This window comes from Solanum stenotomum, chromosome 12 (assembly GCF_019186545.1).
Source record: "Solanum stenotomum isolate F172 chromosome 12, ASM1918654v1, whole genome shotgun sequence".
NCBI classification, from domain to species: Eukaryota; Viridiplantae; Streptophyta; class Magnoliopsida; order Solanales; family Solanaceae; genus Solanum; species Solanum stenotomum.
In genome coordinates this window covers 41,940,143-41,964,335 of record NC_064293.1, presented here as the reverse complement: position 1 = coordinate 41,964,335, position 24,193 = coordinate 41,940,143, and the positions used below count along the sequence as shown (strand labels likewise).

The 24,193-nt window shown below is 30.1% G+C and overlaps 1 protein-coding gene across 1 annotated transcript in view; it reads left to right on the top strand.

Annotated features, from left to right (window-relative positions):
• LOC125848255 (PHAF1 protein At3g51130) overlaps positions 1 to 24,193 on the top strand; it is a 135,275-nt gene that overhangs the window by 43,837 nt on the left and 67,245 nt on the right. The window lies entirely within an intron of this gene.

Here is a 24,193-nt window from a genome sequence, read left to right as displayed (position 1 = left end):
GTTAATCAAAATTCATATCATATGAGTTTAAAAGAGAAAATTGTGACAAGTAGAAGGAAACAAAATTAGAGAGTAAATTTTAGGAATAACAAATATAAAAATAATATTAGTGCTAATAGCTACAGTTTTGCTATTTGCGCTCCATAGCCAAATTATGTTTGATATGAAGCATTTGGTTTGTATAAATCGCGACGATTTGTATAAATTGGGCAATAATTCGTCTGTGCCTATGAAAATTGTGTTTGTATATATGTATATGTTCTTTGTGTTAGGCTAGAGTGGCGAGCGAGACTAGGAGAGAGAGGACAAAGGTGGATTGTATATGTATATCAGCTAGATAATTGTATATATGTAACTACTATTTATACGTATCGGCTTAACTTGACGTATCCCAAGTTCTTGCTCTGATCAATGATTGTGTTTGTATATCTACATAAAATTTGAATTTGTATGCAATTGAATTGAGTTAAACATTTGTATTTGTATAGAACAGAGAGATGTATTTGTATGTGTATATATAGTAAAGTGAGAGAAGCGAGGAAAAGATGACTGAAAAAGAGGAGAGTGGCGAGCGAGATTCCTTAGAGAGGGGAGAGAGGTGAATGACAAAAAGTTTGCCGCGAATTGGAATTAAATAACTGTAGCTATAACATTTACTTTGAATTAATAGTTTGCTATAATGCACAATTTTTTTCCAAAAAAATAATAACTTTAGGATTATAATTCAGGAATAATTAGTCTTTGTACGAGTTGATCCCTAAGTGTTTTTCTTTTGGTTTCCACCTCCCATTATCTGAGACCTGCATTTAATTCCTGACTAAATTCGAATCGCACACTGCAAAGCCTATTCGGAGGTGACTCTCCCAACAAAATTTTCTTCATACAGAAGACTCGAACTCAAAACCTTTGATTAAGCAGTCCCACCAATGTATCACAACCCTATGATTAAGCACTGAGCCAATGCAAACACTCCAATTCCCAAACAGTCATGGCGTGAGCCATAAGCATTCGCCTAATCCTAACGAATTAGTTTTGCAATACATGACTAGATAATCTTGTATTTGTAAGTTTTGCACTATTTCTTACTCTTATTCTTTATTAGTATAAGTGGTTCACTATTTGTTTGATACAAACAAATGGAAAAATCAAACAAACATGAATAATGACATTTTGGGTGGCAATGGTATATCTTGATGTGGTCCACCCACACTATTTGAACAAGATTCAGAGAATTCTAAGACACATGGTTAAGGTGGGAAGGACTCAAGAGACAAATTCCATGCAATAATTTCGATGTGACCGATAATATCACAACATTTTAATTTACTTATCTATTTTTAATTTTAACTTTTTATGATATGTTTAATTACCAGACTAAAATAAATATTTTTATACATTCTATATATATTTAATAAGACATCAAAATATAAATTTATATTAAATAAAAATCAGATAAATAAATTAAAACGAAGCAGGAGTGCGTTAAGGATTTGAAAGGAGTATCTTACTTTTTAGGAGTCTTTTTTGGTAGAGGAAAGGAATCACAAGCTTTTCGTGTAGAAAGTTGAAGAGTAAGAAAAGAAAAATACAGTCTGCATGGACTGTGACTCTTCTGTGGGAACAAGAGGGGCGCGCACTTTCCTAGTTTTATTATGGTTTCACTTCATTTTCAGTGATGTAGCTAGGTTGATTCAAGAATGGTCATTCGAACATATTAAAAATTTATATAATGTATAGAAAATAATTTTATGTATATATATTAAAAATAACTTTTCAGAGATATATATTAAGATTTTAAACACTTTTAACAAAATTCTTAGCTTTACTATTATAAACATAGCGTTTAACAGTCTTTTAAATGGACATATCCTTCTCTTATTTTATTCTTTCCACTTTTGCTTAATTTTCTTTCTAATATTTGATATTGGAGTGAATATTACTCCACTCCTCATTTGGAATTTTAGCCCAGTGATAAAAATGTACTAGATGGTTGAGGTGTTTTGAAATTGAATTGAGGATCTAATCCATTAATTTAAGGAAATATAATTCCACCAATTAGGTAATTCTATCGATCAAGACTTAAATAGAGAGGCGAAAAAATTGAATAATGTCTTTGTTTTTGTTGGGACATATTGGTGATCTTATCGACTAACTTGTGGTGATCACACTTGCTTTGAACCACTTATATATAAGGCACTAAATATCAATCATGTCACTTTGGAATTCTCTTTTATGATTAATAGATTTGTAAATTTGCTTTCTTAGACACAAAAACTAGATGAGAACCTTCATCTAAAATTTGTTGTCAAAAAGAAGAAGAAAAAGAACCTTCACTAAAATAGAGACTTGCACGTCTCACTTACATTGTTCCTTAGTTTTGAGTTTTAATTTGTACTATCATATTTTAACATGTATGATGACACTAGCTCCCATATCTACTTAGGTTACTTGGAGTATTATTATCAGCATTATTTCTGGCACATTTCTAGGCAAGTTTCATACACGTGATCACACAACTTATCACGTGATCATACACACAATATTAAATAGTACTAGTGGTATAAGGGATTGTTCACACATATTTGAGCATCTCAAGACAAGAGGCCAAAAGAATCTACCAAAACTAGGAAGTAATATAATACCAAGGGGTCATTTGGTAGGCCGCATTAAAATAAATAATTCATGTATTATGTATGGTATTATTTAGTACTATATTTGGTAGGAATTTGAGCCTATGTATAACTAATCCATGGATTAGTTATACCTCCTACATGGTATTATAGGGTGTGTTACTAATACCTTCCATTTGGAGGTATTAGTAATACATTGGATATAATACCATGGGATAAGTCTATGTAAAGACAAAAATATCCCTCAAATCATTTTAATTATTTTCTTGATTCTATGTTTTATATTTGTACTAGTAAATTTATTTAAATAAATTAGCTTACAAATTATTTAGAGAAAGTTGTTTGTTACAACATAAATCCAATACAAATTAATACAACATTTGAAATGTGAGTTGCTTAACATTAACTAATTAAAAGGGCAATATTTGTGTGGTTTCTAATTATTTGTATTTGAACAATTTATAAAATTGCATACATATTAAAACTACAACTTGCAATTTTTATGTGTAAATGTAGATATGATTTAGTCAGTTTTACTGTTGTTTACGTCTTTTCAATTTTAAAAGTTGATAGTTTATCTTTTATTAAATTTGAAAATTGACATTTTGTAAGTAATCAATTTACTGAGATGACAATTATTTATCCTCAAATAATTTAAGTGAAAAAAAAGGCAAACATGACAACAAAATTGTTCTTCTCATAGCTAGTTAGAAGACCATAAAAAAATAATATTGTCCGACAATTATTTACATAATAATTCAAGGGTATAATTGGAAAGGAGTTTTTTTTATAAAGTTTTAACCCAATTCCAAACTGAGGTTGGAACCAATGAACCAAACACTTGGTAAAAATAAATCCTGCATTACTAATGACTGCGCTATTAATCCCTGCATTACTAATCCCAACATTAGAAATCCCTGCATTATTCATTTTTGTACCAAACGGCCCCTAAAATTAATAATTTGTTACATAAAATGGATTTAGGATGCTAATTTGATTGATGATTGAGATTAATTGAATGCACAATCCACAATTGATTAAAGAACGCATGCCATTTGTCACAGTGTTTTGCTCTGACTTTCACAATATCTATGTCATTAGTGTATTTAAATATTGTTCTAATCAATGATTGATTAGGTAATATCCAAAGTAATTAGTGGATGTGATGATAAGTGCGACTGAAAATGTTCAGACATGTTCTCTAAAGTATGTAGGTGTTTCCATTAAATTTATAAGCTCAAGAAGAGTAGGCTAAAATAGTACTCAAATTATTTGTCCTCATTGATTTTATATGCTCTTTAAAAAATATTAATAACGAGGCATTTTCACTATTTTACCCTTCTTTGTTATTTGAGTAATCATAGTAATCACTACTTAGGTCACATATTACTATTAGTTGTTCACTTTCTCCTTTACACGTCCTTAAAAGGAAAATTTTACTAGTTTATCCTAAAGAAACTTTTTTACTTTACAAACTTGCATGTTTATACTTTCAAAAACAAATTAATTAATTGTAAGGGTAAATGAGAAAAATAATAAGTAATTATATATTTTGATTTTGTAAATTTGACAAATAATGTTAGTGACAATTATTTATAGTAAGGTGGACAATTATATATACGGGACAGAGGGAGTACCTAAGGTAATTAAAATGGAAAGCAACTGAATTTGTCTTAACTTCAAAAACGATAAATAAGTTAATATAACTATGTTCAAATATCAAAAGAAATAATTTGAGATGGAGGAAGTAGTATCTAAAATTGTTTTTCAGACATATATATATATATATAGCACGATCAAAGTGTTTAACTATGCGACTAATTTCCATTTAGAAAAATGGAATGCAGGACTAAAGAAGATCAATACCAATTTTTCTTTAAACTTAGCAAGAATTAATCAACATAAAATATGCAATTATGGTAAAACTTTATCATTTTGCTTACCCACGGAATTATTAGGGTAATTGAGTGGAAAATGCTTGCAATGACTCTGTCCCAACCATCCCAACTACTTCTCCAAACGGTCTAAATCTATTATGACTTCTTTATCCACAAGCAAATGTAAATGACACCTTGAGAGGATTAATAATTAATTAACTAACTAAATATTGGTGTTTTGGTTTTTCAAAAACTTGTTCCAAGAAGAAAAAGAAGAAGATATATATATATATATATATATATATATAATGAAGAAAATTAAAGAAGAAGATATATATATATATAGTTCAAATTTTAGTTAGTGTTTTAGATGAAGTGTAAATTGAAGTGTGTCCTTTTTCTCTCTAAGTTACTATATTTTTTTCTTAATTGTTTGGTCTAATCCCATTCCATATTTCATTTCTTTAGTTTTGCAGTTTATTAATTAAAAAATCAATCAGCCAACTCCAATTTATTTCCGATTTATAACTTTTTTGGTCAAACTATTAAAATTGATTTATTTTAAAGTTTTTTTTTTCCTTATAAAAAAAATTATTGTGTTCGACTAATCAATTTTAAAAATACTTTACAGTTTACCGTAGTAATTAGTGTTTTTGATAAAAAGAATTTACTCAAAAGCGTTTAAAAAAAAGTATTTTTGAATAAATACTTATTTTCTTTCAAAAGCTTAGTCAAACACATTATTTATATTAAAATAACAATTTTGGCCTCCCAAAGCATAGAGCATATTTTGATTTACTTAGTTGGTGAAAATAAAAATAGCTTTTAAAGCACTTTTATAAGATATTTTTTTTAAATACTTCTAACCGCTTATTTTGAATCCTTACTAACAAAAATAAGTTAAATTAATAAAAAACTAACCACCTCTTGGGTGTTTTTTATAAAATAAATAAATAAAACACAATGCTACTAGTGCTTAAAAATTGCTGTTTACTATTCGTGACGCCCTCTGCGCTTACGCCTTAAATTAAATATTTTCGGTAAATGGCAATAGTATCATCCCTATTCCCTGGCGCTTAGCTATTTGGCGGTACAAATTTCATCATCTTCAATTTAGAAATTAATATAAGTTCAAAAGAATGATAATTATAGTTTATTTTCCACATTGTTGTTATCGCAATGATATTGACATGACAAATTCAAAAACCACTAGATGCCATGCTACGTGCATTTCAATTTCTAATATTCAACTTTCGAAACATTTCGTACATACCATTTTTGAATATTTATAATTTTCCTGTGCTTACGAATGCTTGACTCTTTGTTGGGTTTAATCAATTAATAAGCTTGGTGTGACTGTTTTATCTTTAATTAGAGATTTCAGGTTCGGATCTCAAATGTAAAGAAAATTTTGATGTGTTTCAGATTTAATCAAGGCTTTAATATGGTTTCCGTAAATTGGATGGAGAAAAAAAAAGTTTGAAGAATAGTCTACTACACTTTCCATTTTGTTCCGTCTTGGTTTAATTAAAGCGACTTTAATTCACTACCTGTTGCAAATGGCTCAATCATTTCAAGACTAAATTGGACTGGGGATTAAAAAAAAAAGAAGATTTTTGTTGCCAAGTTTTGATTTTGGGACTAATCTTTGATATTTATTGATCCAATTGGTTGGGTTAATATTTGGGTGGAATCTAGCTAGTAACTGCCTCTTTGTTTTACAAATTAACCTAGTGCTTAATTAGATAATTGTTACTTTTTCCGTTCCATTTTATGTGACACTTTTTAAATTTCGAGATTCAAATAAGTCTATCTTTGACCGTAAATTTTTCATAGATCTTTTAAAAATTTTGAATTATCAATTATTATGACTTATAGTACTTTTTTCGTACTTTACAAACATATAAATTTCATTTCAAAAAAATTGAAAATTTCATGCATAAATTCCCGATCAAACTTAAATGATTTGACTATCGAAAAGAGTACATTAGAAAAGAGCCAAAAATGTTTTTGAATTATCACAAAAGATCTAAATATATTCCTTATTTATCTATTTTGCTAAAAATATTTAGATCCTAGATTTTTGCTCACTTATACCTTTTGATTAATGGTCAACACTAATTTATTTTTGAAAAAAATTCTTCGTGGTATTTTATCATTGCTCCAATTTTAAACTTGAACCCACTTACCCAACCGGCCGACCCAAATCGTAACTAGCTCGAAAAACATTAAATTACTACTAAAAAGGTCGAAAAACATGACCTCATTAACAAATATAAGTATTTATTTTAAAACATAATCAACTTTTTTAATGCCAAAATATCGAAAAAATGCAAACCAACCTCCGAAGATATGTAGTTACGTAGAGCTAATAATTGTTGGGAAACAAATTGAGGGAAAGATGCGTCCTTTCCTATCCGTAAACTTTAAAGACTGCCATATTCTGGACAAGGAAGGAATCACAATCACTACTCTGCAAAGCTTATTTATTGACCCACAATCAATCTCTTCCAAGACATGAGCATGCACTTTTTTTTTTTAGCCTTTTTGTTAACCTGTCTACAACATATGGTGTGTTTCAATATATTTTATTTCATATTTAATTGGTTAATTTTTTCTAAAAAAATTGCCTAATCGAAAAGGGAAAATGAAATTTTTGTAAGTGTCATTCCAATTTCACAGTCTCTTGTCCAACCTAAGGCCCTAACCATCAAAATCCCACCTCTTTTATACAAGTGAAGTTAGGGAGGAGGATGTGTTCGGAAACTTTAGCTTAACTTGTGAATTCGAAATATTATTTCTTCCTACTAAACGGTATGCACCCAACAGGGGTTTATTTTTGAGGAAATGACACATATATACAAATAGTTATAATTAGCAATAAATAACCCAACAATAATTATCATTTAATAGACAAATAAAAAATAAGCACAAAATGGCCCAAATTAATAAATGACATTTTAATAGTTTTTTTTTTGTTTTCCTCGTATAACCAATCATTACTAAACAACAAAAATAACGGAAACATCAAAAATTATATATATAATACGTAACCACCTAAAAACGTAAATTATGTATTTTCATATGTTTGTTTATTCGTTACTTGATAAAAAAAAATTCAATTGTATATTTGATGATTGTATATAGGTGAAAGAATGGTGTATTCATTCACTTAGTATATTAGTATACAATTATAGCTATGTTATCCCTTCCAGTGTATACATATTAAAAAAATTAGTGCATACATATTAAAAAATCAAACACTTCATGACTGCATTGCATTCATGTATACATATTCGTGTATTCATTCCCTCAAAATTTGTATACATTTCAGATTCTTTATTCAGTGTGTAAATGAGGATTGCACATTAAATTTAAAATGCTCAATAGCAAACACACAAGTTGAATCGGATAACGAGAAGAACTTACATGGCTAAACTTTAGAGTTGTGGATGGAGAATCCACAAAATTAGAATGAGAATCCTTTTTTTATGAATAATCCTAGGGATAACTTTCTTAAACATGACAATTGATACCTACAATCAATTATTGTTATGTAAGTTTTTGCCTAAATTAGATATACATTAAATTTTAAAAAATTAAAACTCCCAAAAAATTGAACAACAATACAAGAGGGGGATCAAACATAGGCTAACAGTTAGAGAAATTGACGAGTAGACATCAACAAACCATAAAAAATTTAAAAGCGGAAGAGAAAAAATAGACACTATGAACGAATATTTTTATAGAACTCAAATATGTAAAACTAATAAACAAAAAGGAAATCATCTTTTATTGAAAGTAATGAAGAAGAAGAAGAAAAAATTAATAAAAAAAAACACAATTCAAAAGAATCGTGTGTGTATGGAAAAGAAGATAAAAAATAGGAAGAAAAAAACCACTTCCCAGTAAAAAAAGACACCATGCTGCCCACCTTCTAAAATTATTTAATTTAATTAAAAAAGAACTTCCTAATACGTGGGCAACTAATTGCAAAATTTAATTTTAAAAAACTTTTTTTTGTCAAAAAAATAAAAGAAGGCTATATCCAAATGGGATGTCATGTTGTGCCATTTTTTCTTTATATTTTTCTTATTTAAAAAAGTGTTTAGTAGGCCAAACTTTTCGAGTAGGGGCAATTCTTTTGTACTCGAAACAATCATTTTGGCAGAGAATATTCTTTCACGTTCATCAATTAGCTAACATCACCAAGTCCAAGACCAATTCATTACTATGTTTTTATCTGCTTCCTAACGATATGGGCCTGAGATCTGGGTTATTTTGGGCTAGATTACAATTGGGCTTAGCTTTTATTTCTAGTACTAAAATGGTCAACCAACTTATTGAGCTATTTCAACTCTTTGAAATTACTAGTACTAATTGATCGATATGTCATTTATATTTGCTGCTTATATATTGAGATATATAAATTTGTTCAAAGAGGCTTTCTCTTCAATGTGTCGAGCTGAATTCAAGTACGGGCCATAGTCTTATAGAAGAAACAATCATCCCATAAAAAACAAGTACAAAGGTTAATTTTATTGATAATCACCATCACCTACTACTAAACACCAAAAGTGGACTATAATTCCATTAATTCATGAAATCAATTCCACAACATTAAATCAACTCTTTGAGTACTAAGACTCTTCTGTTACAAAATTTATTACAAGTAATTGAAATGAGTTTCACACAACCAAGCAATACTTTTTAAATGCCTTTTGAAGCTTCAGGTTAAAAGAAAGAAGTGATGAAAAGTTAGATCATGCATGCAAAGATTAGTTGCCTTTTGGAGGATACTCCCAACATCCCCATCCCCAACAATTGCCCCCTCCTCCTCCTCCTCCTCCACCTCCGCCTCCACCACCACCTCCTCCGCTACCACCACCGCCTCCTCCTCCCCAGCCCCAACCCCAACCTCCTCCACCACCTCCACCTCCACCTCCGCCCCCTCCACCACCTTTACCTTTACCTCCTCCTCCACCTCCTCCACCACCTTTACCTCCACCTCCTCCTCCTCCTCCACCACCTTTACCTCCGCCTCCTCCACCACCCCCAGCTCCTTTTCCCCCACCACTTCCTTTGTCATGTTTTCCTTCATGCCCTCTACTTTTTCCATTTCCTCCACTCCCCTTTCCTGCTCCCCCTCCTCCTCCTCCACCACCATAACCACCGCCTCCTCCTCCACCTGCCCCTCCACTTCCTCCCCCGCCTCCTCCACCACCTTCACCTCCTCCTCCTCCGCCACCTCCACCTCCACCTCCACCTCCCTGGCCCCTATTTTTTCCAGCATTTTCAATATTCACCATAACATCACTCACAAAAGTTGTGTTCCTTGCATTGGAAGTAGTGACATTAACTTGAGAAAATCTCCTCCTAGTTTTCTTATGATCCACATTAAGACCATTAACCAAACATATTGAGCTCAGCAAAGTTGCAACTAACAACAAAAGTATAGCCCAAGAACCCACCATCTTCAATATATCTCAATTAAGTAATTACTCGAGCTGAGATTGCATGGAGACACACATTCATATCCGACCGATATTTATACTATTCTATCAATTATACCTTGTATGAAAAGCTTCTAAAAGGCTTAGCAAATTAAATCACAATATATGGCAACAAACATCAAAACAAGTTGTTCCAAAGGCTGCAAGCTAAAGGAAGGTAAAGAGAAGTTGGGGACTATACTAAACTGAACTCATGATGAACTTGCTTCTTACTAAATTTTGTCCCCACCTCACACCACCTTCTCTTTCTCTAACATGCTCATGACTAGTTATTATACTCTTTATTTTCAATCCAAAATCCTTAAATTAGTGTTTCTTTTTGCCTCTTCATTACTATTAATCACGTGGGGATCAATTGGATAGCGGCGCAACTTTGCCAGCGTTATTAAGCACAATGTTAGTACATCACATCATGTTTCTCCCTAATATATAAGACTGGATAATTCCACTTCACATGTATCTATTTTTAGTATTTTTATAAAGTAGATTCTCTTATAAATCTCACCAAATCCGCCATTAATAAAACTGTTTATTTTTCGTCTTCATTCCATTCCTAATTGATAATCCAATAATGGGTCCTTCATCATTAAGTTCAAGTTTTTAAGGTGGAAATGGTCATTAAAATTTTCCACCGAAAAATATTCAATGATTATCATCACAGATATTTTGATTAAAATGAATGAGAAAAAAAATTGTGCAGTGACTATTCTTACTATTTCAATGAGAATATTTGTTTAATTCGCTTCTTGTGAGTTGGTTCGATAGAAATTAGGTGTGAATATAACCCTTTGTTTCTAGTAATGACAAAACATGTTTAAGACCACAAGATTAAAAAATGTTTTGTACATTCAACAAATCTTTAATTTAATAATATAAGATTTAAAAATCTTCTTTTCTTTCTTATATTTTATACCAAATTAAAACTAGACAAACAAATTGAAACAGAAAAACTCAAAAAAGTATGATTTAGTGGAAATATGGTCTTGGATCATTACGTATTTCTTGGACATTTTATTTTAGTGTCCCATCATTTTCAATTGCCATCTCATGTACATTTTAATTAGGTCATGTTAGATTCTATTGCTAAACATTAATTGAAGAATTAAGCTGTGTTCTCTTTATATGATTTGTATACATGATCTCATGCACTTGTCGTTGGGGTTAACATAGGACTAAGCTCTATTAATTTCTTAACAGATCGTCACTCATACTAAGTCTAATATAGGTCATGTCCTATTAAGTTAATTTGAATGACATACATTTAATTATTTTAGTTCAGAGGAGTATAATTCCAAGAAAACATTGAAAATATATAAAAACAGTAGATGGATATAGAAAAATAAACGTTCATGTGATGTGGGCCTAGATAGGGATGTTTTGCCTTTAACTTAACTTCAAGGATAGGGCAATTCCAAGAAGTGTAAAGCACGTGATAGAAAGTGGTAAATGATGCAAGTCATATAATTGGGTGCGGTGGATTTTGGGCTCTTTCTTAAATTAATAAAAGTGATGTCCAGATAAGTTCCATACCTCAACCACTACTTTTTACATGCATTTTTTTTCTCCACTAGTTTAAATGTTTTGACGTTTTGCTATGTTATTTTTTTATCACCTACAATTTAAAGAAAAAATTAGAAGACTTAAGCCTAGTTAACTCAAGAATTAAAGCAATTACAACTTAATCCGGAAGTACAAGTTCTTTCATTGGTCAGTTGGGAAGGTGGTTATCCACACGGATGAATTGGGATCGATTCCCCCACAATGCCTTCTGAGTCGAGTCTGTCGTGTAGGACTTGCCTAGTGCGGTTTACGTCTCTTGTGTGATTTGCAGGCTATTACATAGTGGCGGGTTTACCCAATGCTCAGCCAAAGGGCAGAGACTGTGACAGAAGTTGTAACGGCCGCGGTTATCCATGGTTAAAAAAAAAAACAAATTATCCATTAGATAAAGTCATAATGATACTATGAGGATTTCCTCTTTTCTTAAAGCAATTGTTTCATAAGGTGTGGTAACAACTGTACCTAAAGGACCCATGATGGAGAAAGATTTGTTATCGCCATGTCTAGGACCTTAATTCCACACGAATTAAAGTTTTCCTATCTTTGCCGATGGAAATTCTCAATTTCTAACATTTTACCCACAACTACAAAATATCTTAACCATTATATTTAACATGCCTTGATGTCCCTTAAATTGCAGACATTATTTCTAAAGTGGAACGAGTAAATTTGTCCATGGACTATCATAAATTGAGCAACATGGGTGCGTGTCTAGTTTTACTCTACTTAAAAAGTGTTGATTTTGCTCTGGATTCGTGAATAGAGCTTCATCGTGATACAAGTTATTTTATGGAAACTTACATAAATCTCACTGGTTTAGAAGCTAATTACTTAGATAAACTTCAGGTTATAATATTATGAATTTTACCAGATTTTGGTGCGTCCATATACATGTATCTCGGATACATGAGGTCAAAATTAGGTATAATTTGTTCTAGATACATTGTATCCAAGTGGATTCGCATGCATCTGGGATAAACGCAAATCTCCTCTTCATCCCTCGTCTCTCTCATCTCGCTTGCCACTCTCTTGTGTATATAGTGTGATTTATATGTATCAAGATATATAACAAATCTAGCTCGCCTTTCTCCCTATTTTAGTATATCTGGTAGCAAAAATACATGTATCTAGGTGTATCTTCCTTAATATATATAGTAGAAAACTCTTAATTAGTAGTAAGATATGTAAAAAATTTAAAGTATAGATAATAATAATAGTACAAACGGACTTGGTATATATAGTAGTGTGACCTATAGTAGTAGAGTACATCTAATTATGTAGTTTCTATATGCCGTTCCACTAATGGGCTTGTGGTCCAACAAACATGTTGCAAGTCCAAAAGGTTTGGGCCCAAACGACAAAACATTTTGTATAAATTATAGGAACCACATATTATAAGTACTAAATAACATCCTATCCCTTCTAGTTTTCTATTTACCAAAAATCCCTTAAAAATGATGTTTGTGAGATACATAGCGTTGTGCACGGGATACAGTAGGTTTGATACATTCCACATAGCGGGATACATAGCGTTGTGCACGTGATACATTAGGTTTGATACATTCCACATAGCGGGATACATAACGTTGTGCACGGGATACATGCGGGACATAGTGTTGTGGACATGATACATAACATTTGATACATTCCACATAGCGGGATACATAGCGTTGTACATGGGATACATGCGGGATACATAGGTAAATAAGAGATTTTTGAAATTTTTGAAATAAGTAGGGATAAATGGATATTAAGGTAAGTAAATGAGTGTAGTTAAGTAATTTGTCCAAACATTTTTCATTTCTTTTCCTCTAGCCACTTGTTGAAAGAAACTTTTTATTTCATTAGTTTCTTCTTCTTAATAATATAGTTTATGTGTGCATGTTCAGCAGAATGATATTTTTGTAGAAATAATTTAAATTAACAAAAATATTTTTTTTCTTAATGAAATAATTTATAGTTATACAAATACTATGTTGCAAATTTCAAATGGATGGTTCGGCATCGACAAATTCAGAATGATTAGAAGGACTAAAAGAAGTCTAGACATTGAATATAATAATACACACATAAAAATTGGACACCTTATAAGACGACACCAGCAAAACCTTCAATTTCTACGTTCCCATATGAACCCAACTGCGGCTGTTTTACTCCTTTTTTGTTTAATGTTGTTGTTAAAATATTATTTAGGGGTAAATTTATAGGGAAAATTGCCTTACATGAATCAGTAATCTCTCTGTGAAATTGAGTATTATATATATATATATATGTATGTATTTTTTAAATTGATCTAATATTATCTGTTATATATATATATATATGTATTTTTTAAATTGATCTAATATTATCTGTTAACACCCATGTTTCTAGAACACTAAGTACATTTTTTTCTTTTTTTTTTTTTGTGCACCGATATTCTAGAAATTTTTGATTCGTCACTTTATATACTTACTTGAAAACATACAAAGTTCAACGGTCTTAACTAACCTTAAAATAAGGTCTTTATCAACATGTGTCGACAAAATTGACAAGCTTAAGGGACTTGGTACAAGTGTAAATTTTTGTGCATAAAGTCTTCAAGACTTTAATATAAAAAGCATAGCATTGTCATTACGGTAACTGTGGTAGACCAATATGTCAAAAAAATACTGAAAGTTATACAAGATAAAAGACAAATAAAATAGTCAAAGTCATCCATTATATCTTCACAATTAAAAGGATTTAGTGGTAAGTCTTCAATACTAACATATTTTACGTTTAGATCATCTCAAACCTCATGCTATGTCGTTTTTTCTCTAATTCATGGTTGTGATTAAAGGCGTTGATTTTAATTAACGTTCAATGTCTTTAGAACCATTTAATCTACAAAATATGTATAGAATATGTAAATAGTGTATATTGTATACTAAATATATATACACAAAAGAAGTGCATGTACGTGTTGTATATTTCGGAATATATTAGTACTCACAACTGTACTATCATGATGTCATACTTTGAGCCATTTTTTCATTTCTGTTTAATGTATTAAAAAAAAGTGTTTAGTTTTATATGAAGTATTATCCATTTTTGACTTTCTTAAGTGGGTGCATTATATTCTCTTCTCCACACTTGATGTAATCTATTCTTTTTTCTTCTTTTTTTTTATTTAAATGGAATCGAAAAGCATATGTTAATGCTGGAACTTGAGTTTAGTTGTATTGGATTATTTATTTATTGATTAGGAATATTTATTTAATAAATTAGAAATACGAGGCTTAAGGTAGTAATGATTAAAAATAAATAAAGATAAGAACAAGATAAAATATGAGAAATTGGAGTGGCTGACCCGTTCAGCCCACTTGGGAATCTGCTGATTTGGCTTTGTTGGTGTTCCACAATGAATGAAAATACGATTTTCTTTATTGAGTTCACATAAATCTGTGCCTAAGCTTTTAAATGCTCTCTTTAGTATATTAATTCAATAAATATTGCGCGATCCTGATGGGATTAACGAATTTATGTTTGAGTAAAATTTAATGACTCGATTAATTTAAATTTTAATAGTATAAAGCTCGGAGAAAGCGCTCCTTACTATTAGGAGTAGAGAGTAGTACTCTTTGTGATCATAAAATAGGAATGAGTAATACATGTTTTTAATATTTATTTAATCTGGATGAGTTTTTCTTCATTAATTTGGGGACGTATGGTACGGAGGAAATCATAAGTAATATTTTTCACCGGTTAAAATGTTTTACTAAATATTTTTCTTTAACAAAAATAATTTTTTTGGACAAAATATCTCTCCTAAAGTTCGAATATAAAAAACAAGTTTCATAAGTTGTATCACATTACTCGTCATCCTCCAAAACATCCAGTCTCACCCTTGCCCTCTGCCCCATTGCGCCCCCACCTCCTACCCCATATCACATAGGCGAACTCAGAATTTAAAGACTTAGGGTGCATCAATATTATCTTAGGTCAAATATGAACTCTAAGGTAAACTTAAAATAAAAACAGTGTAATAGAAACTCTAGCTGGATTTGAATGGACATATCCATCATGTTTGCCTCTATTCCATATAAATGTTTTGAGATAGAATTTTCTGGTTATTTACGATATTTTAGAAGATAAGTAAGAAAATTACTTCTTTTTTTTTTAAAAAAAAGAAAAAAATCTGCAAAAAACATTTTCCTTCCCAGCTACTACACACACCTAGGACCCGTTTTGCCCCAAGAATATTTGAGAAAAATTTGAGAAGTGGTGTTTGGTCATATAGCTTGGGAAATATATTTGTCAAGTATCTCAAGTTCTCAAATACTAAAAAAAACTAGTATTTGGGCTAAGTTCTAATATTTGAGAATTTAAAAAAAATTCAAAAATGAACCCAAACTTTTATATTTTATAAAAAATATCCATTATTTATTAATTCCAACTAATATTTGTTACTACCTCGTCCGAAAAAGTTTAAGTTTTAATTTGAGTGATAAAATTGAGAAAAAATAACAATTTGTGTTTAATGGATCATAATTAAAACTGAATCAATAACAAGTTTGAGTATGCGATTAATGTATTGTCTTGCTTATATTGTGTCAATTATATAATAAGGTTATTTTTAACGGAACATATTCATTATAAAATGATAATATATTGTTAGTGAAAACTTACAAGATAACAAAAATACAATAATACAATTGAAAATAAATATGAAGAAAATAAATCTCTTCAGGCTGAGGCGCGGCTATCTCGCTCTCTTTAAGGAGATTCAAGCCTACTGCAGCAAATGTTTTCACCGGTCTAGCAGTAGTCCTTTTGACTTGTCCCCTCCAGGATACAACAACCTTCACAAAGTTATTGTTAGTGAAAACTTAAAAGATAACAAAAATACAATATTACAATTGAAAATAAATATGAAGAAAATAAATCTCTTCAGGCTGAGGCGCGGCTATCTCGCTCTCTTTAAGGAGATTCAAGCCTACTGCAGCAAATGTTTTCACCGGTCTAGCAGTAGTCCTTTTGACTTGTCCCCTCCAGGATACAACAACCTTCACAAAGTTATTGTTAGTGAAAACTTAAAAGATAACAAAAATACAATATTACAATTGAAAATAAATATGAAGAAAATAAATCTCTTCAGGCTGAGGCGCGGCTATCTCGCTCTCTTTAAGGAGATTCAAGCCTACTGCAGCAAATGTTTTCACCGGTCTAGCAGTAGTCCTTTTGACTTGTCCCCTCCAGGATACAACAACCTTCACAAAGTTATTGTTAGTGAAAACTTAAAAGATAACAAAAATACAATATTACAATTGAAAATAAATATGAAGAAAATAAATCTCTTCAGGCTGAGGCGCGGCTATCTCGCTCTCTTTAAGGAGATTCAAGCCTACTGCAGCAAATGTTTTCACCGGTCTAGCAGTAGTCCTTTTGACTTGTCCCCTCCAGGATACAACAGCCTTCACAAAGTATAACTCAACAACTCTGGACAAGAGTTGAGTCCAAAGCTCCACAAAAAAAACACCTCCCTTCAACTAATAAGAACTCTCTTTTTGACTAACTCTTTCACTCTATATTTTTCTTATGTGTTGTGTGTACCAAATCAAATGAAGACCACCACTATTTATACTAGAAGAAGTCTTCCTAGCAATGAATAGGAAGATAATGGTGTAGTAAATAGTGAAGATAATGGTCTTAGGAGTTACATAGGTTACAAGGTGTAATGGGGAAATAATTTGGAGAAGTAATTGTGTGGGCAACAAATGCACCAACGTGCAAATGCAAAGCTGCCCAAGGTGTTGACCCAACGTTCAGTGGAACGTTTTTGTAACCAAAAAATAATGGGCAATAATGCCTATGTGCATTGATAGGTGAGTAATGTCATATATGCCTCACCAATGGATGCAATGTAAGAATGCCCACTAACACTCTTTTAACTCAAAGTAAAGCAAATTAATATATTAAAATAGTAATATTAAAATGCTAAACCAACAAATATATTGCTATTTTTAATAATTTTTAGAACTTATGAGTATAAATCATATTTTTTGAAACAGTCAAATATTTTGAAAAAATTTGAGGCCAAACACATGGTGAAACTTCACCAAATATGATTTGCCAAGAATATTCGAAAACTTGAGGCCAAATGCTAGCCTGAAGTGTGAACCTTAGCCAAAAAAGTGTCTTCTAACTAATAAATTAAAAGTCAGAAAAGGAAGAAACCGAGTACCCAACACAAACCAACACACGTTCATGAATGGAAAGTGACATTTATTTTGTGCCAAAGAATCTAACTTCCTTCTTCTTCAAACATTTGCATCTCCATGATTATAAAGGAACACCACTTCTATTATATCCACTTTTTATTTTTTGTAAAACCAATCCGACAGTAGAGTCCACACACACAAAAGTGAATGGACGTATCAATTATATATTAAGATTGGAGCATTACTTATAACACTACAAACATCATTGTGTCTTCGTTTTTATCATAGTGAATTGATGAGGTCACTCTGATCATAGATTGAAGTAAGAAACCACTCTACTATGAATTCTATCATCCACTTGTTGTTATATATATCTAACTTGTCTCTTTCTTTTCAAGTCCACCTTTAACTGCTATGTCCACACATGGACAATATATAAAAAAATTTATATCGTACTCGCTTTGATTATTTTATTTTTAAATGAGATTATCATACACTTCAATATAATATCAGAACGTACAGATAGTTTGAATTTGAATTTCATTAACACCCAACCCATTATTAAAGAATAATTTTCTCCTATGTAGGACCTACTTGGCCATTATGATTTGAAATAAGTTGATTTAAAGTTGAAATTTTGTTTGGACAAGAAACTTGAATCTTAAAATTGTACTTTTTTTTTCATAAATAAAAAAATTCCACAAATAATGAAAACTATCAAAACTTTCTCAACATCCCACATTTCATGGAGTATAACAAAAAAGTATCGAAATATCTTAGACGCCATATATATATATTCCTTTTATAAAATGCTTGCAATCTCTCTGTTACAACTTTTCAAATATACATAATTTTACAAATTAAAATTCACTAGTCCAATAAATGAATAATACTTAGTAGTAACATGTCATTCTTTAGTATAGTCCTCCATATGATACGAACAATCTATTGAGGTAAAACATAGATATTTTTTTGTAAATTTTTTAAAAATAAATTGTCAACTTAAACTTGAAATCTTACCTTTTAGTAAGATTTGGGATTTGAAATAAAAATTTCAAATTAAATTAAAGTTTTGTTATTGACTTATCGTAAACAAACTCTAACTTCAAATCAAAAAATTAAAGTTGAACTCCAAATTGCTAGACAAAATGCATGCTTTGTCCATGAAAAAGAACCAGACTTGAAGTGTATAAATTACTCTTTATAACAAGCTAGTCCGATACTATAACCTAAAAATAAGTTATGACCAACTATGTATAACCAATTATATTTTCAATATAAAAATTCTATAAAATATCAAATGCACTCAATCCCTTTGATCTTATTATAAGAGAAGAACTAAATGTCAATGATTCAGTAAAATATATTTAATATATACAGTCTGGTTACTTGATAGGTCTATTGTTTTGTGGAGTATTTTCCTATAGATGAGTGCTATTTATCATCAATATTGATGATAAGATCAATGTACTTGTTGCCCAAAATTCAATTTACTGATAATGACTCCTTTTATTTAATTAATTAATCTCTCTTTTAAAGCCTTCAAGCCTGTAGTTTAGTTGCTTATTAAGCAAAGTTAATGACTTTTTCAACCCTGTATGTTGATTTTCTTTTTGAAAGAAAATAACTCATATTACATGTGTTTCTTGTAATGATCTGATTTGTTGCCTTCTCTTTTTGATTAATTTAGTTTAAAGTTAAGAGCTACTTTTTATATTATTAGTCAAGAATAAATTCCCATATGGGAACCTAAACAAAAAAGATTTTTAAAAATATCGAGAATAATGTGATTTCTTTGTTTTATTACACGACACTTACTCCACCTATACGATCAACATTAACTCCTCATCTCACGGACAATTTTTTATGACGTTGATAAAGACACTAATGATGTTAATGCTCTATCATATATATTATCACATTCATTTAGAGAATTTTAATAGCTCGATTAGTTAAAAATCTGCATTCCCACATCGTTGGTAATTGTTTGATTTTTCCATATTGTAATACCATATTCAATGTTTTTGGATATTTCTATATTTTGTAGTACAAATCAATAGTTTGATTATATATATCATACCTAGTTTATGTGAACTTTAACCGGTTAAGGTAGAAGGAGTGCAGTATAATGTGACAATATTTTAATAATACGTGTGGATGTTTTTTTAATAATAGTCATGCATTATATTTTGATTCAAATAGTTGAATCTTGTTAGCTATCTAGAATAAGAAGAAAGGATCAATTTAGACAATACAAGGTGAAAGTATTAACATACATATATGTGAGTGATTAGAATTTAGATGAAACAATTGTCTCTTTCAATTTGTATCGTGCATTTGGGTAAGCAGGGACAGAATTCAAAATTTTAATTTTATGGATTTCGATTTAAAATGATGATTTTAATAAATAGCAATTATCATTTGCTAGTTTAATTTTTACTGTTATTTAAATAGTTATAATATCCCTCCACTAATTACAAACATCTACTAATCTATTAATAAACTAATTACAAACATGTACAAATTTATCAATAAGGATGGTGGTTGAGTGCTAAGTACTCCTTCATCCTTCAATCATCTTGGGTACGGAGTCACCTTTGTTATAGAGTGTTTTACTCCCAATGTGGACTTCTTGATACGATGTTACCTTTGTTAGAAAATGTTTTATCCCAAGGATGGGACTTCTCAATGTGAATCCAAATTTTATCAAACTCTAATATGAATATTGGACACCGGAGGAAAACAAAATAAATTTTGAAAATGGAAAGGCACTTCCGATTAATTTATACATTTCTTTTACATTAAAGCAAGATGACGCATGAGTTACATTTATTCTTGATTGTCAGAATGACAAATAATTACTAATCAAATAGTACTACCTTTTAACTTTTTGAAGAAATCTATTATGAGTTAATGTTTGGTGTATTAAAATAACAATAATCTGCATCTAGCGTTTTATTGATTGGTTATTTGAACTTACACTTTGTTGATTAGGATTTGATTTACTACATTGTAATTTTCACCTCCCCTACCCCAAACTTTTTAAAAAAATGATAATCCAAAAAGAGAAAGAGTTAATCTGTCATTATCGATTAAATTTGCCCAGTAGGCCAGGCCCATAACGGGGTCCCGATCTTTTTGCCGCACTGAGCATCTGAAGTCACATGTTTTTTTCCTTGTTAATTTAGCAGTTGATTAGTATCTTAATTTTAGTGGCACATCCATGAATATTTATTATTTTACTCTCTTTTTTTTAAGTCGAATTTGGGAATTTGAAGAATACCATTCCCGTTTGGATATAGATTTTTAAGTTATAATTTAAAATTTTGAGTTTTTTGGAGTTGTGTTTGGATATGCATTTTACTTTGAAAATATTTAAAGTTTTATGAGTGAAAGTTTCAAAAACCGCTGGTAACTTGAAAATATTCGAAGATCATATTTTCAAAATCAGACACTAACTAATTTTTCATATTTTCACTCTAAATCACTAACCAAAATTCAATAACTCTAATTTATACTTGTGACCAAATACAATTCCATTTTCCTAATACCATTTTGATCAGTTTTTGACCAACCAATATTTGAAGATAACTTTTCAAGATCATATCAAAATTTATGGTCAAACGCTAACTAGATTTTCATATTTTCACTCCAAATCACTAACCAAAATTTGATAACTCGAATTTATTCTTATGATCAAATACAAATCCATTTTCCTAGTACCATTTTCAGTTTTTCACACTGAGAAAGTAAAACCTTTTTTTCTTTTCAAACAGGCCCTTAATATTGACCTTACGCTTTGGATCAGCTTGGTATTCAAAAGGATTAAAAAAAACATGTTGAATTGAAACCGTCCGAATTTTTAGACTTTTGAGGTCGCTCGTGAGAAAGGTTTGACTTTGGGTTTGAGCTAAACATATATCAGAACTTTGGTTAGGAACAAATTATCTCAAAATTAATTATTTTGGGATTAATATTTTATGATAGCTTATCCCATCATATATATGGATAATTTATTCCATCACTATGGTATAAATGGTAGATAAGTTACCCAAATATGACAACCAAATAAGAGACCAAAATTTTATCCTAATATTATTTTTTTATACAAAATTATATATTATTATCCCTCACACCAAATAGGGAGTCTTAATTTGAATTTTAGCCAATCTCCATACTCAAGGACAAGTGTAGTAGGGGTAATTTGGGCAGCACAAAAAGTAGTACTTTGATTATGATTATCATTTTTAAGTTATATATCGTGAAGGTAATTACATTTTTTTGTTCAACTATAAAATAAAAAAATTGGAAGTTGCGGCGTCAATATTGGGTGGCACCCAAAATACATACAATAATTAAACTGAACGGATTATTCAATCAAGCAGATTTCAAATCTAAAACTGATAGGATTCTGAGGTAATTCTAAAATTTGTTATTTAAATTATTTACTTTCATTTAGACTGAACAATTTTCATTTCTAGAAGGTAGGATGACAATAAGATCATTGTTGAGATCAGATGTCAAACCATTTATAGAGACAATTGACCAAAAGAAAGCCAAGTTTCGAGTAGACATTTCGTTTTTATTTTACTACTCCCCTCTGTCCCTAATTACTTATTCACTTTTTCTATTTTAGTTGTTCCTAATTATTTTTCCGCTTTGACAAGTCAAGAAAGGACAACTCTTTTTACCTATTATACTCTTAATTAATTATTTTGAAAAAAATAAAATTTCTTGAAAATCTTAAATTTTTAATTCATCCACTTCATAATTAATAAGGGTAAAATGGTAAACTCACTATGTCAATTATTGTTTTCTTAATAGGTGTGCGAATTCAAAAGTGGACAACCAATTATTCTCCAACTCAATTTCATTTTACTTGATTCATGTATTAAAAATTTTTTTTTTATTTTACTTGTTAATTTTATTGTTTTTTTTTCAATATTATATTTATCATTACATAACTACGTAAAAAGACTTTCTTAGTACACCTTTGCTTTTCATTTTCGTTTATTTCCCTTTGTCTAGTACTTTTCTTATTATTATTTTTATTATCAAATAGCCATGTGACCTCCTTTTTTTTAATAAAAAAAAACGGAAATAAAGGAATTCCATTTCCCTCCGTTCATATTTAGTGTAAAAATGTGTGATATTAGCAAGCTATTTAGTAGTTATTTCCTTCAAATTAATCAATTTTACATAAATATTTATATGTAGTTTTATAAACGACATGATTAGGGGTGTCAATGATTTTAAAAAAAAGTGAGTTAGCTACTATGTTGTTTTTTCTTGCCTGCTGTTTAGGTAAACCATGGTTGAGAAGAACGTAGCAAGTTGCATAATACATAGATACTCATACGACCAAACATTTTGGTACTCATAGTTATTTTTCTCCCTATAAATAATGCTTTTAATTTGTTAATTTCTTTTTTAATTAATCATGATAATTGAACATGGAAGATAAAACGTCAAAATATGAGATAGATATAAAGTTGAAATTGAGGGGAAAATATCTAGATTTTTTTGTATCCATCTTTATCATGAAAATTGAAAGTCACAATAATATGTCATGTTTCAGTACTACTAATTATTCGGTTGCTAGCAAAAGATAAATCTTTTTCGTGCTACAGGTGTAAGAGTCTGTTTGAATTGGATTAAAAGTTGGTCAGACCTATTTTTAAGTCATTTTTAACTTTTGAAAATATTAAAAATAACTTTTAAAAAGTTAAAAATCAAAAGTGGGTTTCTTCTTACTTTTTTTTTTATTTTTTTACTTAAAAAATCATTTAAGTTTTGACTTTTTTATATTTTTTACTTAAAAAGTATTATTTTTTAAGTTAATCCAAACGGGCTCTAAGTTTATTTTGAACAATACTAACAACTAAACAAAAAAGTTAGGTGAACCATATCATTACCTCAAGAACTATAAATGTTGTATTTGTATATACATGTTTTAGGTTTATATATATACTAGTAAAGAAAGCCCGGGCGCTGCCCGGGCCCAACATTAATAAAGTTATATTGTTACTCTCTCCGTCCCATATTAGATGAGAATCTTACTAAAAAAATTTTTTTCATATTATTTGAGCACTTATTAAATTAGGATAGAATAAATTAATTCTTTTCTATTTTACCCCTACAATTAATATGACCATTCCTATATTGTATGTGTATTTTTTGTAACTCATTTCAATGTGCATTGATATAAACAAAGGGCAAAATGGTGAAGTCTTCCAATGTATTAATGATTTCTTAATCACCGTGTAAAGTTGGAAGTGCTCATCTAATATGGGACGGAGAGAGTATAGTTTATGTATTGTTATAAAATTAGTAAAGATTGTTATAATATATTTTGCTCATAAGTGAGCTAATTTAAAAACTTATTTGTCATTTGTCTTTTTAATTTCAATTTCAAATAGCAAATAAATGTA